Source organism: Eptatretus burgeri, chromosome 17, assembly GCF_056783735.1.
Source record: "Eptatretus burgeri isolate ZD-2024b chromosome 17, Ebu_testis_v1, whole genome shotgun sequence".
Taxonomy (NCBI): domain Eukaryota; kingdom Metazoa; phylum Chordata; class Myxini; order Myxiniformes; family Myxinidae; genus Eptatretus; species Eptatretus burgeri.
In genome coordinates, this window is record NC_140977.1 from 38,620,048 (window position 1) to 38,637,547 (window position 17,500).

At 45.3% G+C, this 17,500-nt stretch overlaps 1 protein-coding gene across 2 annotated transcripts in view; it reads left to right on the forward strand.

Moving 5' to 3' along the window:
- LOC147009809 (disks large-associated protein 3-like) overlaps positions 1 to 17,500 on the forward strand; it is a 125,592-nt gene that overhangs the window by 10,507 nt on the left and 97,585 nt on the right. For both annotated transcript variants that reach the window (XM_085861142.1, XM_085861144.1), the window contains exon 2: positions 15,642 to 15,754. The gene's annotated coding sequence lies outside the window, so the exon portion shown is untranslated. The remainder of the gene's footprint in view (positions 1 to 15,641; positions 15,755 to 17,500) is intronic.

Consider the following 17,500-nt stretch of genomic DNA (forward strand, 5'->3'; position numbering starts at 1 on the left):
TGCACGTAACCCGGGTTATTTATTCTTCCAAAACAGAGCTGTCAGTTATCATGTTAAATAAGGTGGTTTGTAAGACACTGCACCAATGGCAGTTAAATTCTGGGATTAATTTTTTATACGACCTTTAAAATCATTATTTTGTTTCAATTTGATTTATATATCTGAACACCGTGTAGGGTAAAGTGTTCTATGGACTCCCTATTTTATCACAGTAAAAAAAAACACTCAAATGCTTTGTGTCATGATAAAACTTGATTTGGCAGTCGATCTGGCGATGACGTTATGGCCGACATCTTTGCAGGGCTCCGGTACTTTGAAATGTGACACGACACCACTGTCACGAATCGCGTGTCCGATAAAGTGCCGTAGAAGATATGAACTTGCCTCCTGAGCTGCCTGCTCTGGGTTCGTTCACTTGTTGTTTTTTTTGTATGCAAAATCCAGGCTCATGAAAGAGTGAGCAGACAGAGGAGAAGGTGGTCAATTGTAAAAAAAAAAATTACATCGCAGATACAGATGGAGGATGATGGTAGTGACCTGGCCCTGTTTGAAACTCCACATGGAAGGGTGGGATTGAACATTCTCAGGAAGGCAATTCCGAAAAAGGTCGAAAGGAGAAACAAAGGAGTTGAGGTGTGCAGAAAGTCTGGATTTTGGGAGTTCGAAGAGAAGAGCGTTCCTGAAGGAACATGTACATCCCGGAGGAGCTGGTTAGGATTGGAAGGCTGAGCGAGCAGAGGAATGTAGACCTGCATAGAGGCAGTAAAAAAAAAAAACAGGCCAGTGACCTGTCTGCAAAGGGTGAACAACAGGCCTTGTGTTTGGGCCTTATCAGGGGAGATTCTAATGTTGTTGAGAACTTTAGATTCCAGGAGGTACAGAGGGTGATGTGAAGAGCTGCAGCCCTTCACTGTAGCAGTACTCCATTGATATAGTGACAAAAGTTTGGTACTTTTGAGATAGTTTATGTGGATGAGAAACAAGTCTGGGTCCAGCACTGTGAAGGGGCACTCCAGCCTCCACTGGCAGAGGAGAGGAGAGGGTTCTGTTGAGAACTTGAGAGCAATGCATTGACTGTGTTCGTGAAGGAAGTCACAAAGCCAGGTATGAAGCTGGCTTTGTACCTTACAGGTGGCGAGTCTGGAAAGCAGAGCATGATGTCAGACTGTGTTGAATGCCCAATATATATCCAATGAGATGATCCTAACCTCCTTTTTTGACATTGAGGACCTCCAGCCATTGTTTGGAGAGGAACAGCAGCAGCATGTCCAAAGTTGAGTGACCGGGATGGAATGCAAACTGATGGTCAGAGATCAGGATGCTTGAAAAGAGACTCGACATCAACAGCAATGACTTAATTCCATGACTGCTTATAATGAGAAGTAATCTTGAGAGGATCTGCACTTTGCACCATTTTGCAGACATGAGTGGTGCCAGCAATCTTCCGAACAGATGGCAGGCCCCTAAAGGTGAAGTACAGGTTAAAGAGTGCAGACCAAGAGAGGAGAATATTGAGGTTTGCTCATCTGATATTTCAGCTGTTAATAATGAGTTCGCTTACAAGGAGCTTCAGCGCAGGAGGAGGCCATTAGGCCCATCCAAGCCTGGGCAATGGTTGTCGACCCATGGTTGTTTTTCTGTGCCCCATTCTTTTAAGATGATGAGGATCAAGCGACAAAGCAGCACATATCATTTTTTAAGTCTACTAGACAATCCGTGAACCCGCTGAGTTCCCGTTGTGACAGCGGTTGATGAAAAATCATTTCAAGAAAAAAAAGATAGCTCCAGCAAACGATACCGCTGAGGTTGTTTGCATTGATCAAATTCTCCCGAAGAGTACCTGACTGAATCAGGAATTGATTTTTTAAATAATTTTTTTCGTTGCCCGATTTGAACGAAGCTTGATACTGCACACCGCAGGAGAATTGTGAGTAATGTGGCCCAAAAATTTTTGTGCTATCGTGTCCTGTTTTGGCTGTATTTCGGGAACATACACATATATACATATATACATACATACATACATACATACATACATACATACATACAAGATGAGAGTTTTAGTAATATATAGATGGCTTGACTTGAGCAGGGTCAGGTTCGGAAACCGAACCACAAACCTTCCAGACTCGGTGGAAACGCTCTCGTCATTAAGCCACCGAGTCTCGCTGTTATTTTCAAAGTCAGTGCTGTATATGAAAGGATTTTGAAGAAATGCAAATCAAATGAAAGACCAAATACTGCATTGGAGTCGTCCGAAGGTCATCAGGAGGAACCTGGACAGGATTCGGGTTTCAGCCGCTACTCCTCTACCCCCCAAACTCATCAAGGTGCAACCAAGTGAGCGTTACAGAAAAAATTGTAATAATTCACTTCTCCATAAGAAATATAGATAAAGAAAGAGAGAAATTGAGAGGAAAATGAATAAAATTTTTAAAAAAGCAAGAATTAGAATGAATAAAGAGAAATGTGTGAAAGAACATAGATGTCGGGAAGAACCCAGACAGATAGATTTCAGCAGTTGCTCCCCAGGCTCAAACGCAGCAACATGTACAAGCTTCCAGAGGTCTGGTCCATTATAGAGGTGAAGTTAGTTAGTTGTCCAGTCTGCTATTCAGAACTCTGGCCTTATTGTGGCGAACATGAACGATGTGCAGACCTTCTATCTGTCCTTTATCCGATATATCATTCCCGGATACCGTCTCTCGACAGCAGAGATTATTCTACTCAACTGCCTGGCTTTCCTGGATTTTGTCCAGTATAGCAGTTAATAAGAAAACCTGAACGTACGTATTGTTAACGAAGCAACGTTCAAAGCACAACTTCCCACAATGACTTTGTTTCTTTGTGAATTGATGTCATGGCACATTCGGCCTGCTGCATCGCCTAGCAGGCCAACCATGAGTCACATCATCGCGACCTGGAGTCCAAAATCCTTCCCTCTTTGCACATATACTAAATAGATGGCCGCACTCATCATTCGGCAAAGGCCGAGCAAAGCGAGGTCGAGGCAGTTTATTCCTGATCCGTGAAACACCCTGAAACCCATACCCGCAGAACGCAGACTTTTTGGAACACGGGCCGCATTTTCCATCCAATAATCAATATGAAACCCGAATCCTATCCAGATGCCTCCATCTTTGTTCTTTACTTCTTCGGGTTCCTTCTTGGTCGTCCGTTTCATTATGTTGGTACCATATCCTGACGCTGTGCGGACTGTGCTTCCCCACTGACGGACCTCTGGAAGCTTATACATGCTGTTAGATTTGAGCCTGGGGAGTAACTGCTGAAATATATCTGTCCGGATTCTTTCCCACATCTTTGTTCTTTGTTCCTTTCACATTTCTTTCTAATTTTTTTAATAATTATTTTATATTTTTTTTATTTTATAATATTTTTATATGTTATAATATTTTTATTTATATTTTTATAATATTTATTTATATTTTTATAATATTTTTATAATATTTTTATAATATTTTATAATAATAATAATAATATTTTATAATATTATTATAATATTTTAATTATTATTTATTTATTTTGTTTTATTTTTTCATAATTCTCTTTATTCGTTCTAATTCTTGTTTTTTCTTCTCTTTCATCTCTTTTGCTCTCTATTCCTCTCCTTCATTATCTATCTCTCTAAGAAGAAGTGAATTCTTGCAGAAATTTTTTCTGTAAGGCTCACTTGGCTGTGCCTGGATGGGTTTGACGGTAGTGGAGCAGCGGCTGAAACCCGAATCCTATCCAGGTTCCTCCCGATGACTCCATCTTTGCTCTTTACTTCTTCGGGTTCCTTCTTGGTCGTCCGTTTCATTAAAACATTCTCCATGGGCAGGTGCTCCTATGTTGATAGTTTCACGTCAATCGCTCAAGCGGTTGTGGAGAAAATGAATTTAAAAGCGAAGAAAGGTGAAAAAGTGACGGACACCTATTGGTTGTCAAGGATGGTTGTGGACACCTATTACTCGATATTTTTTTCTTCTTCTTGGTTTGAGTGCTTCTTGAGTGCTTGCAACAGAAGGAAAAAGGTTTCAATCCATCCCAGGTGGCAATCTGTTCCTTTTTCCATCACACACTTGACCTTCACACAATCACCGTTGCCATGTCCTTCCCGAACCGCATGAGTCCATCAATATGGAAGGAGTATATATTTGCCACTTTTTTTTTTCTTCTCTTGTTTTTTTTTACATGTAAGGAATATGGTTGAGGGAGGACAATTAGGATGGAAATAAAAGAAGGTAACGATTTGGGAGGCAACTTGACCGAGTTCGCTCTGAAGCATCGCAATCGAAATTTGATCGAACGAATCCACTTGCTCCATTTCCCACACATAATCAGCCACAGTTAATCTCTCCACTATATAGCAACATCATTTCATCCCAATAAAACAACGGGCCATTTGACGTGATGCCATAATTCAAACAACGTGACTTCACTGCCATAACTTGAGGTTTATGGAAAACATGCGTGATTGTGCTACTCCTATGTGGGGAAAACACTGCTAAAGTGACTTACCTGGGGGTGATGTTCACCTCAAGATTAGTGTCCCATCCCTGTGGAGTTGCTCAGTTGCTAGATGGCAATGAAGTGATAACTCACAGATGACATCCCATGATCCAGCAGCACTATTTAGTTGAACCTGTGTTATGCGTTCCTTCGATGACGAGGTCAAGCCCCCTTTGTATTGACTGATATATTCCAAAACATTGATAATGTGGCCACCTGGATGACGCAAGCAACAGTCATGGTCATAACGTCCATTATTTCCTGTGCATAAGTCATTCACCATCTCATAATAATTTCCCACTGGAGTCCTTCCCTGAGTAAAACCTCTCAGGGCCTCTATGACAGTTATAGTGCAGGATAAAATACATCCTAACAAGGTAACGTGTGGTCAGCCTTACACTAGGCTCAAAGGTAGGCCGTTGTGTGCCGGTACCCGAGTATCATATTCATATTATACTAGCAAATACAAGCAAATGCAGAAGAATTTTGTCTCTCAAGGGACACTGGATACCATCGACCAGAGTTGTAGGGCCAGGCTTAATGGCAGAGCTGAGCTGTTCAGGGAATTGAGGCATAAAACTGTATGTGCGCTGAGGGCGGACAGGGAAGTCGATGTGCAAGGATTCTGTGAGGGGGTAGAACATCAGCTGTTGTCAAGTGATTTTCGTCCTGCTTACAGGGGAATGCACGCATTGCGTTCCTCCAAGCCCGTCCCTCGGTGTACTGCAGTGAGAGCGGAGGGTGGTGGGCTCTTGACAGAGGAGTCCGAAGTGAAGGCCCGCTGGACCAGTTACTTTTAGCTGCTGCACCAGGCTGACCCACCAGCTGTTGAGTTGTGTGTCAGGGATGTTACTATCCCTCTTGCTGACTCTGCAATCAACTGTGATCCACCTTTGTTTGTGGAAATACAAGCTAGGGTGAACCCGTTGAAATGGGGTAAAGCTCCTGGGATCTGTGGCATCCATGCTGAATTTCTGAAGGCTAGTGGAAATGCTGCACTCAGTCATTGCATGCATTTCTGTGCTCTGCCTGGAACACATGCATAATCTCAACTAGCTGGAAGAGGGGCCTTGTTGCACCTCTCTGGAAAGGGAAGGGTGATCACCAGGACTGCAACAACTATCGAGGGGTGATGCTGCTCTCAGTTCTGGGCAAGGTCTTTATCTGAATAATTATTGAAAGGTTTCACCACCATCTGCTTGAGCACCAGTTCCCAGAGCAGTCAGGCTTTACACAAAGAGGTCAATGATTGACCGTATCCTTGCCCTTCGGGGTCCTCACTGAACACAGATGAGTGGTTCGGCAGGGGCTGCTCACAGCCTATGTTGATCTCTGTAAAGCGTTCAATTCAGTGAATCGGGATGCCCTCTGGAGGATTCTTGGTCTTCGTGGGGTGCCACTAAAACTGATCAATCTGATGCCTGAACTATACTCTGGTACTTAAGGCCCAGTCACACCTTGACGTTTTAGCCAGCTTATGCCGATTTTTGGAAAATTTTTCTAAAACGCTGGTACACGTCGAATACGTTATGGGTAAGTTTTGATAACATTGAGAGCACGCTGAAAAACACTGCCATACGTCGTAGTACGCTGGCTTTAAACGTTGTACTTTTCGGTTGTCCTCAAATTTTCCATGCTTGAAATTTTAAGACTTATTCCAGCGTATGACTCGCACGTTCCGCATAACGCTGGCCATAAGTTGTAGGCACGTCACGCGATCGTTGACACACGTCGACACACGTTACTTGTAAGTTACTCATAAGTCGAAACACGTCGAGGTAATGTTTAGCGTACCCAAAACTTATTTCTAACCTATGAGTTACGTGTTGTACTCACGTTACGCGGTCGGTGACACACATCGACACACGTTACTTGTAAGGTGCTCATAAGTCAAAACACATCAAGGTAATGGTTAGCGTCAGTGTTCCAGACTCCCTGGTTTTTTTTTTCTTCTTCTCCTTCTTCTTCTTCTTCTTCTTCTTCTTCTTCTTCTTCTTCTTCTTCTTCCTCTTCTTCTTCTTCTTCCTTCCTTCGGTATGATGGTGATTTTGACACTTCGATTTCTAGTGCGGTTATAATATAATATAATTAATAGGCTGCCGCTCAACGATTTAAATCATAACCGCACTGTACACTGAACACCGTCATACCGAAGAAAAAAAAAATCCGGGAGTCTGGAACACTGATGCTAACCATTACCTTGACGTGTTTCGACTTATGAGTACCTTTCAAGTAACGTGTGTCGACGTGTGTCAACGATCGCATATCGTGCGTACAACTTATTCCCATCGCATTCGGAGCGTGTGTCATACGGCAAGTACGTCGTAAAATTTTCAACATCTATCTATAATTCCAGGTGTGTGTGTGTGTGTGTGTGCGTGCGTGCGTGCGTGCGTGCGTGCGTGCGTGCGTGCGTGCGTGCGTGCGTGTGACCGCTGTTTCTCGACAACCACTGGTCCAATCTAATTGAAACTTGCCAGATATATTGCTGGGGACCTGAGGATGTGCCTTTTCAAGGTTTGATATTAATCGGACAAGTGCCTCCCAAGTAGTGGCCATTTATTTACCAAACCAATGACAAGACACGTTGTTGCGTGGGCATGGCCGATGGGGAAGAGAAGCTCAGCCGCGTTCCCCATTACGGGTTACAACGTACGGGCTTTCGGAGAGTGATGACTTCGTGTATTCTAATAATTTCTCGATTTCTTATACGCATATATAGATAAACACAATGGCCCAAGTTATGATCGTTTTCATATTAGACAGTGTATAAATTTCGGGAACATCAGAGTGCTGGTATGCTCCGAACCAGGAAGTAAAAAAATTTTCTCTCTTCTCTTCTCTTTTTTGTTTTTCCTTGCGACGACAATGCGAAAAGGTAAAATACGTTGGCGCTAATTGAATAATTGGGTATTAAAACTAAATTGCGAATAATATTGAACTTCCGGGTCACGCACGTACGGGCACGCGAGAGCGAAGAAACGGCCTGTGTGGTTTATTTATTATTATTATTTATTTCTTTATTTTTTTTTTTTTACGGGCACGTACTAGTGTTTAAAATTACAAGACGTACTCCACTTAATACAACGTATGATAACTATTGTGTCGTGTAGAAGATGCTTAGCAGGCAGACACGATCGGGGGAACAGTCGAGCCGGGCTGTGTTGCACAAGCGGGAGCGCGGGCGTACTTTGCCCACCACCGTCCTTTTATTACGTACTCAGCACACTCACAAGCCGGGCGACTGACGGCATCACTACAACGCCTCAGGCGGCGCGCACTCCTTATATCCCTTGCAGACACGATGACCACTCCGACCACTCCCACACCACCATGCCCTTCCCCGTAGGCCCGCAGACTACACCACACTCCTCCCCCCTAAAACTATGATTATTAAATGATCACCATCATAATAAGCACAACAGCACGAAGCACTACGGTATAACAGTAGACAAGGTATATAAAAAAAGAAAACAGCGAAGTATAAAAGCACACCACATCATATAATGTGTCGATGCGAGCGAGTGGAGCAGCAAAGGCCAGGTTCCAAAGACGGAGGTGCACAAAGCACCCACCAAACTCTGACCGCGTTACCGATATGAAGCAGCAAGACGAGAAGCACAGCAGCACTACGCAGCAAAAACGCCCCCAGGCGGCCCACGCTTACACGGCCTTTGCCGAGGTCGCGGCGACCTCCCGAGCAAACCTCCCCCCAGCACCATCAAACGCCTCCGGCCCACAAGGCGGCCCATCTCCCCCAGCCAGACCTGAAGCAGATAACATTCTGAGGCCGGAAGCTCGCTGTCTGGCAGCCGTGGCGCCAGCGCCAGCCCCGAATGACCTTGGATGGGGGCGCTGAACAGCGCCGCTGGCTGGATGCAACCAATGCTCCACAACAATCCACACACCACAATCAGTTAAGATTCCACCGCATGGCCAAAACGGCCTTGAGCGAACCCAGAGAGCCGGGTCCCAGGCGCCAGGCATGTCTGACCTTGCCGCAACCAGAGGTGGGGGTAACGCCGACCAGCGCACCAGTCCTGGCTCCGAGCCGATCTCCGAGACCCCCACGGCAGTTAGACGGTCGCAACTCCATTCAAACCACACTTTAAGTACAGGCTCGTCATAAACCAATAGGAACACCACTGGAATCATTGCAAACTCATTTTTCCGTACAGCGCGTTGTTTTGATAAAATCCCAGCACCTGATAAAACAACTACCCGTGGCTCGGGGCAATGGAAGGCCAACCAAACCTTTTTATTCGCCACCACCGCTCCCAAAGCCACCACATCACATTGACCATACCGCAAAACCCATCGATTGATCTCCGCCAAACCCACTCTCACACAGGAACTGCTGGCATTTATTTCAACAACGTTAAACTGCATCACTAGAGCAAGGAAAAACAAATATGCAATGAACAGCAACCCATAACCCTCATCACGAGTCCGATTCTTGATTGTTGACTCGATGTTGCGAACCGTGACTCCCGTGCACGCGACGGGCTCGCTGCAACTCGCCGCCGAAGCTGCCCGAACAACACAGGCGCGCATTGCCTCATGAATGCTGCCGAAGCGCGGGAACTCATCGCGAGAGCTGATACGGCTCCCGCCGCTCCCGAACCGCACATCACCGTTGCAGGCAGCAACGAACGGCCGCCCCCGTTGCATCGACGCGGCTCCCGCCGCCAGAACCTCGCCCTCGGGTCTCGAAGGAAGCAACGAAGGAAGCACCGGCGCACCTGGAGGTACGAGCTGGAGATCCAGCTCGAGGCGTGTCAACCAGTCCCGACCCAAAAGGACGGGCCCCTCCCCTCGCACCACAACCACCGTGAGTAGGGCGCTTCGCCCCCGGTAGAGCACCGAGATGTCGGGCGCCGCAAGCGGTGCAACCGCTTCGCCGGTGTACGTGCGCGATGCGAGGGCAGCACGAGTGGACTCCATCCGACACCCGATCAGCGCCCCGATCACTTCGACATTCACTGGCATCGGTCCTGTCACCGTAGGACCAACTGAAACCAGGTTCAACATGGGCAGCATCAGTGCCCCGGTCACCTCAACTTCCCCTGCCACTGATCTTGTCATCTCCGGATCAATTGGAAGCAGGTCTAACACCGGCCGTAGGTCTCGACCCGGGACGGAAGGATCGCTTCGCACACCGCCATCAATGACTGTAATGATGGGCGATGACTCTCGGCACACACAACGTAGACGTCCTCGAGTGCTCAGACCGCCGTCCGAGTGATTGCATCGCAACGCTCGCCCACGACCCGCGCCGCAGACTGTGCGCGCGGCCGTGCGCGCCTGGCACCCCGCGCTGACCTCCGGACCACCTGCTGCGCACCGACCATCGAGACCCCGGACATTCTTCAGAGCTTGTGCGACGTCCAACGCCGCGTTCGAGCCGAACCGCGTGTCCTCGTTCTTTAGCCGTGGCTTTGCAGAAATCATTCCCCCGATTTGTCGCGCCTCAATAAAACGAACACTGAGCGCGGCCATTGCCCACTCGACGTGGCCGAAGTCGACTCCGACGAAGGCGGGCACGCGTTCGTGCGCCGTGCACCGACCCTCTGCCATGCTCGTGCTGGCGAGACCCTTGACTCCGTAGCCTGGAACCGCACGGGTTATTCGCTGCCGATCCGAGCGCCACCACCCTGCACACGCCGATCCGAAGATCCTCGTCAGCCAACTATTGTGTCGTGTAGAAGATGCTTAGCAGGCAGACACGATCGGGGGAACAGTCGAGCCAGGTTGTGTTGCACAAGCGGGAGCGCGGGCGTACTTTGCCCACCACCGTCCTTTTATTACGTACTCAGCACACACACAAGCCGGGCGACTCAAGGCATCACTACAACGCCTCAGGCGGCGCGCACTCCTTATATCCCTTGCAGACACGATGACCACTCCGACCACTCCCACACCACCATGCCCTTCCCCGTAGGCCCGCAGACTACACCACAATAACGTACTTTAGCATTTTATTCACGTATACCAAACTTACCCATACCGTATTCGACGTGCGCCAGCGTTTTAGATGCATTTTTCAGAGGTCGGCATACGTTGGCAAGATCGCCAAGGTGTGACTGCGATGTTGACACTTCCATTTCTGAGGCGGTTATGATTTGAATCGTTGTGCGGCAGCCTTTTATAACCTACGCCATGTCATCGTCGGCGATGCGTGCAGCGCGCTATGCCTAAGTTAGACTATCGTTGGGCATAGGTTGTGAAGGCCGACAACAGGTTCAGCATTCGTTGGTATAAGTTATCGATAACACAACGAAACATTCTGTCCGTTACTAATACGTTATGCATAAGACCAACTCGTTATGAATACGTCCGAATCTTTAAAAAAAATATCAAAAGTTCAACGTAAGCCAGCGTTTTACATACATTTTAATACGTTGCCATTGCTGGCTAAAACGTCAAGGTGTGACTGGGCCTTTAGGAGGAGAGTGCTGTGAGATGTGGTTATACCATCTCTGACTTATTTGCAGTTGTTGCTGGAGTTCATCAGGGGGTGTGTGTTTGCCCTCACACTTTTCAGCAATTGTATGGACTGGATTCTGGGGAGGATGTCAGAGCGATCAAGCTGCGGTGCATTGTTTGGAAATGTCAAGATCTCTGACCGTGATTTCGCAGACGATGCAGGCATCTTTGCAGAAATTGAATATCCTTTTGGGGGCTCTCGAGGTGCTGAATGAGGAGTCGGAGCCACTGAGATTACGGGTTTCCTGGGTCAAAACTAAGATCCAGGCTTTCAATGACATCCTGGATGCTGCTATCTTGTCTGTACCTGTTTGTGGTCAGGATGTTGAGGTCACGGAGAAATTCACTTACTGAGGTAGTGATATTCATGTCGCCGCTGGCTGTGAGCCAGAGGTAAATGGATGTCTGGGTCAGGCCTGGGGAGTCATTGATTCACTGGATCATGCGGTGTGGCGCTGTCGATACCTGTGCAGGAGGACGAAAGTCCAAGCTATTGCTGGTCAGACTTTGTGTCGAACGAGCAGTTGCTGAGAGAGACTCAAATGAGATTTGTTACATGCACAGTCCGTTTGCGTTACCTGCGGCTGTATTACCTGACGCTGATACTGCTCCTCAGGTTCTCTCAGCAAGGGAGCCTCATGAGTGGAAGAGGCTAATCGGCCACGTGACACGGGGGGGGGGGCTTGACAGGGGGGGTGATGGGGGAGTGTGATGGGGAGGGAAGTATGACGGGGGTGGGGGGTGAGGCATCATGACGGGAGGGGAAGAACGCAGCATGAGGGGAGGGAAAGAAGGCAGTGTGTGGGGAGGGGCAGCTGTGTGAGTGGAGGGTGGCTGCATGAGGGGAGGGTGAAGAAAGGCAGTGTAAGGGGAATGAAGGCAACATGAGGGAAGGGGGCATTACCGGGGCGATAAAACGCGCCCAAACAGGAACGTTTTATTTTTAACCACCATGTTCCATGTCAAACCGGACGGGAGCATTTAAAATTTAAGCCCATGTAATCACCCTGACAAAGACCTGCCTTCATGTGTGCCCCCCAACCCATATGCGTTCCTCCTACTTGCTCACATGCAGGCATGAAAAAACCCCCCATGTCTGACCTCCATGTGTGCTGCCCACATACCTCATCGTTTTCAGCCACTGCCGACTATTAATATATTGCTTAAACTATTAGTATGTTTGTATTAATATTTTGTCATTAAAACAAATCGATCAAAATGGGACAAAGCAAACTGCGTACATAATTACCAAAAAAAAAAGGACCCAAGTTCACTCGATCATCATGGATTGTAAAAGGAGGTTAAAGAGCATAGCGTTGCGCCAAATGAAGTTCCACTTTCTGCACATTCCTTAATATTTTCTTCACTAAATATAATCGTCCGAACAGTAAAAAAAAAATTAAGTTAAAGTTCATTTTTATTCCTTTTTTGTTTGTTTGTTTTTTTAGCAATTACGCAAAGATTGGTGTTTCCATCAGCGAAGCAACTGGTCTTCCTTTTAGTGGTTTTCAAACGAACAACCAAGCAAGTGGCTTAAGCACTCAAGCAACCACTCCAATGGAACACCTGGCTTGGCAAGCGATTACCGATTGTCATCAGTCACATAAACCCGTGCACCAGCAAACGCCCAAGCAATGTCTTGAACTGGATAAATGAACACTTTTTTTAGGAGTTGGAACTGCTTCTGGGTTCAATTCTGGAGCTTAAACTTTGTAATTTGGCTTAGTTTCAGAGATTATCCACGTATGGCATGTGCGGAAATGAAATAACGCCACGAACGCTGGCGTCTCCAGGCGTTTATAAGCTTTGCAATCTAACCAACAATTACATAATATGAGTGAGGAAAGTGGAAAAAAATAACTTAATCGTTAAGAAATCGTTGCGGCCTGTTCCAAGTCAAAGCATGGTTGAGCAGGCCAAAAAACATGGTGGCTTCAGACCCCAGTGAGGTCACCCAGGAAACGCCTTAAGACCCCATAAAGAGCTGTAACTGAGGATTCGCCTGATAAAGGATATAATTAAATAAGTCCGTTAATTATCTTCAAAAGGGGTGTTTTAATTAAACCAGACACCTAATTTTCACGATAGCACTTCCTTGGAGTTCCCTTCGTATGCATGCAAAGATTCAGGCTGATAGGTTTCATGATTTTGGAGTTATGGAGGAGACATACAAACTGACACAGACACACACCCTGCCATCTATTGGTATGGAAGATAGATTCCTGGTCCGGATTTCCACTGTTAAAACACGAGGGCTAGTCCGAACTTGGGAATAGGCTTGCACAGCATTTGTTCACCTATTTGGAGTAGATAAAAAGGACTAAAGGTTTGCACTTCGAAAAGATGTCTGTGATCTTTCATATCCATGATGCATATGGTGAAGCCAGTTTAACATCTTACCTCCAACCTCTTTTATGGCACCAATTTCTCCCACCTCCTTGTGGGATCAGTGGAGAGGAATGTTTTTGGCCCAAGTCTTTGACAAACCAGCTGTCCAGACCTGATGTTCGACGAGAGTTGATCTGGGCAGGATTTGTAATTTGTTCAGGCTGCCAGAGGCGAGAACTCGCACACTTACCAACTTACCATCCCACCCACGGTGGGATCTTTAAACTACATGAACTTAATTCTCGCAACCGGGTCCCCAGCTCAACATCCACCGGAGGGTTGGCAGACTGTGATACCTGCGGGCCACTCCCTGCCCGTGAGGCACCAATCCGACAAATTGAAGTAAGATCAGGAATGGAACCCAGACAAGACAGCTCAAAGGCAAGTGCTCTACTTTTGCACCATGCTGTCGGACCAGCTTACCATCTAATGCATACTGCAGAGCCTCCTGAACCAGAAAGCAGTGAGACCTATAGGCTCTTGTGAATCGAACTTTGGAAGACACTGATCAGAGAGACAATCACACCAGCTGTAATGTATATACGTTGCCGCATGAAAGGTTGTTGGTTATAAAATCAATCATGGTAACAAATAAACCATCAGAAAAAGAAATAAACCCTGAAGGATCCAGTTATAGTGGGGCAACTTAGCATAACAATTTTGCATTTTGTGAGGAAAGCACCAAATTTGGCACACTAGTAGCCTAACATATTATGAACAGATTTGGATATTGGGCCATCTCAAAACTTTTGATGGCAGTGGAAAATGGCTGCCACAGCCATCAGCAGCTGAATTTGAGATGGCCCAATATCCAAATCTGTTCATAATATGTTAGGCTACTAGTGTGCCAAATTTGGTGCTTTCCTCACAAAATGCACAATTGTTATGCTATATTAAGCTAAGTTGCCCCACTATTATAACAATTCACCACTTTACCCACATCGACCACTTTTGGTCTTTACCTATCACTTGTCAAATCAACTCGGCTCCCGCGTGGCGGGCTCTAAAGAGGTTACATGTGAGCATATTTGGTTAATTTCCATTAGTCCTATCTGGGTGGCAGGATGTCTCAGCAGTACAGTGTGTTTACCTCCGAGATGTTTGGTTATACACAATAACCGCGTGTTCGAGATAATAAGAAGCATCTCCACCACTCGTACGGCAGGCTGTTACACCGAGGTGTTCCATCGATGAACTACATAAAATATATATATATATATATATATATATATATATATATATATATATATATATATATATATATATATATATATATATATATATATATATTTCGGCACGCCCCTTTTTTTGTTCCACCATCAGATTTTTGTTACTGCATGAAATGAAACAAGCTTTGACATAGATAGTAATGATATTATTGTCTTCCTTAAGAGGCTTCTCAAAATTTGTTTTGATAATTATGGTAGTTAACAGTTTATATTCTCCATTTGCAAAATGGGAGGAATTATTGCACAAAAAAAGAAATAAAAATGTTTCGCATTTTTTAGAGGACCACGAAGATGAGTTCGGCTCATAGAATCACGCTCCATTTGGGGAGAAAACAGTTGAGTTCATACCTGACTAATTTGCACTTTCCATGTGCCGTAGTTTCTTCACAAAACCATGACTTTCTGACCAGCTAAAATCTACAAGATATGAATATGTAGACGAAACTGATCCGGCCTTTTGGATCACTTTAAAGTAGGGTGCCCTGGAATTTTAATGCGCTCTATGGATCCTCCGGAACTCATGAATGATACACGTTGTGTAGTCACTAAACTACGTGGTAATGTCATCGAAGTGGAAAACCTGAATGATAATCAATGGATAAAAATGATATAATATATTGTTTAAAATACATTCATGCTAACTGTCTTTTACCATATGTTGCCAGTGACGCCCGTCGAAGACGGACACCTTTACTAATATATATATATATCTATATATATATATATATATATATATATATATATATATATATATATATATATATATATATATATATATATATATATATATATATATATATTGAACCGACCAACACAGACGATGCACTCCATGTCACTTGCGTTTCACTACCAAATCGTGGGCATGTTGTGGCTGCCTCGGAATGTAATTTACGTGCAAATTTACTGAAGTTGAATTTTCAGCTTTAGGGCTGGCAGGATAGCTAAGATTGTTTTTCTTCAGCCGTCCAGCCTGTGCTCGGATGTCGACCCGGTTAAAATGGTGTCACCCTGGTGTTTCGCATGCAGGGCGAGGCATCAATGTCTGGCCATCCACCGGAAGGACGTGTCGCCGGAGGACCCGTCTGCCAGTACCAGTCGTCGGATGCTAAAGATCCCACTGTGTCTTTGGTGAAGAGTAGGTGAGTTATCCTGAACGGATCCTAAATATTTGTATGACTGAGTGCTGGGAAGGCAACGGAAAACCACCAAGCATAACTCCACCTGTCACACGGAGTTATTCCTCAATATTCTGCAAATTTCACTTAATTGCCTCGCTTTCGGGCAATTTCTATACCGATGGGAATCGTTTGCAGTATTTTATAAAAAAAATTGTTGAAAAATAAAGTGATGATGCAACAATGGGCTAAATGATGCACCTGCTTCAACCTAATGCCAGCTGGGATTCAAACACCAGTCACAAGATATATTATTCAATGTTGTCAGCAGCTAGGTTTACATCTTCAATGAAACCCAGGCTTTTGGAGCCATCGTCGTGGATAAAATATTCATGTTTAAATGTTTAGAGGAGCTTCAAGTGATACTGAATTGCCTTAACTCGCCCGGCTTTATCGAAGGGTGGGAAGGCCTATGGATTTGGGATATCTTGCATAATTCAAACCTGTGACTGCTGCTCACATCTTGAACAGTATTTATAAATTGTAAATGAATTAATTTTTTTAGATCTCGTGGAGGATCTCTAAGTCTTACTCACGTCATTGTTCTTCATCTCCTTCTTGTGGACTTTTTTGTTTCACAGCCTACAGTTTTCATCAAAACTTCCTGAAACTTGGCATATTTCTGTAGAAATTCCCTGCGCAGACAGTAACCATCTCCGATTTTGAAAATTCCTCCAAGAAAAAAAAGTTATGACGTCAAAATATCTCCACTAATGGAAATCCCCTAAAAAATTATCTCCGAAACTAGGCAAGCTTTTTGAATTCTGTTTGCGGGAATCGAACAGGGCATTGGCACAGATAATTTATCGCAAACCTGATGCATCACAATGACGTCATATTCGTTTTTATGACGTCATCATTAAGAGGACGAGGATCTTAGCTCATTTGAGCTTGTTTTGAGAAATCATCTCAGCAATCTTGAATGTCGGTCACAGACGTGCGTAAAAGCAACGCGATCGTTAACGTGCACAACTGCCTGCCAGCAGATTTTGCTGGGAAAATATACGATTTTTACAGTTAACAATGACCGGCTTTAGATGCACCCTGCAGTGGGTGGGGCTTAGTTCCTGGGTGCAAAAATCCTCGCAAACTGTTTAATGGGTGCGTAAATAGGGTGGATGGGTGGCAGACACCTCCGAATTGGTCAGAACCGTTGCAGCAATTGCTGGTGTGAGACGAGGGTTAGCGGGCACCATTTCAGTGAAGAGGTACCTTTTGACATTTGAGTCTTTTAGTGCATCTTGCCAGTTCAGTACTTGAAGGGAATACATGCCACGCTGATACAGGCCAGTGAGCCAGAAATGCATCCATGGATTGATTCGTGAATGATGGGCTGGCATTGCTAAATAAATAAATTAATGTTTTTAAAAAGTTGAATGATTGACCTCTGGACTGCAATGTCGTAGCTGATACTGTCCAATTGCAGTGGGTGGTTCTATCTTTCACAGACTCTGCCTACTGCAGACCATCTTAAGCTGGAAGTAACTTTTTAACTGTATTTTATAAAAATTGAGGGAGGAGGTGGTGGTCTCCTCTATAGGTGTCTCAAGGATGCAATCATTGTCAGTGTGCACGTGCACACACACACACACACACACACACACACACACACACACACACACACACACGTCTACTTGGAGGAGGAGATTGGGACCATACTCTGTGCAGATGCGTTGGTGCTGCTTAAGCAGCCTCCTCGGCTATTGGACA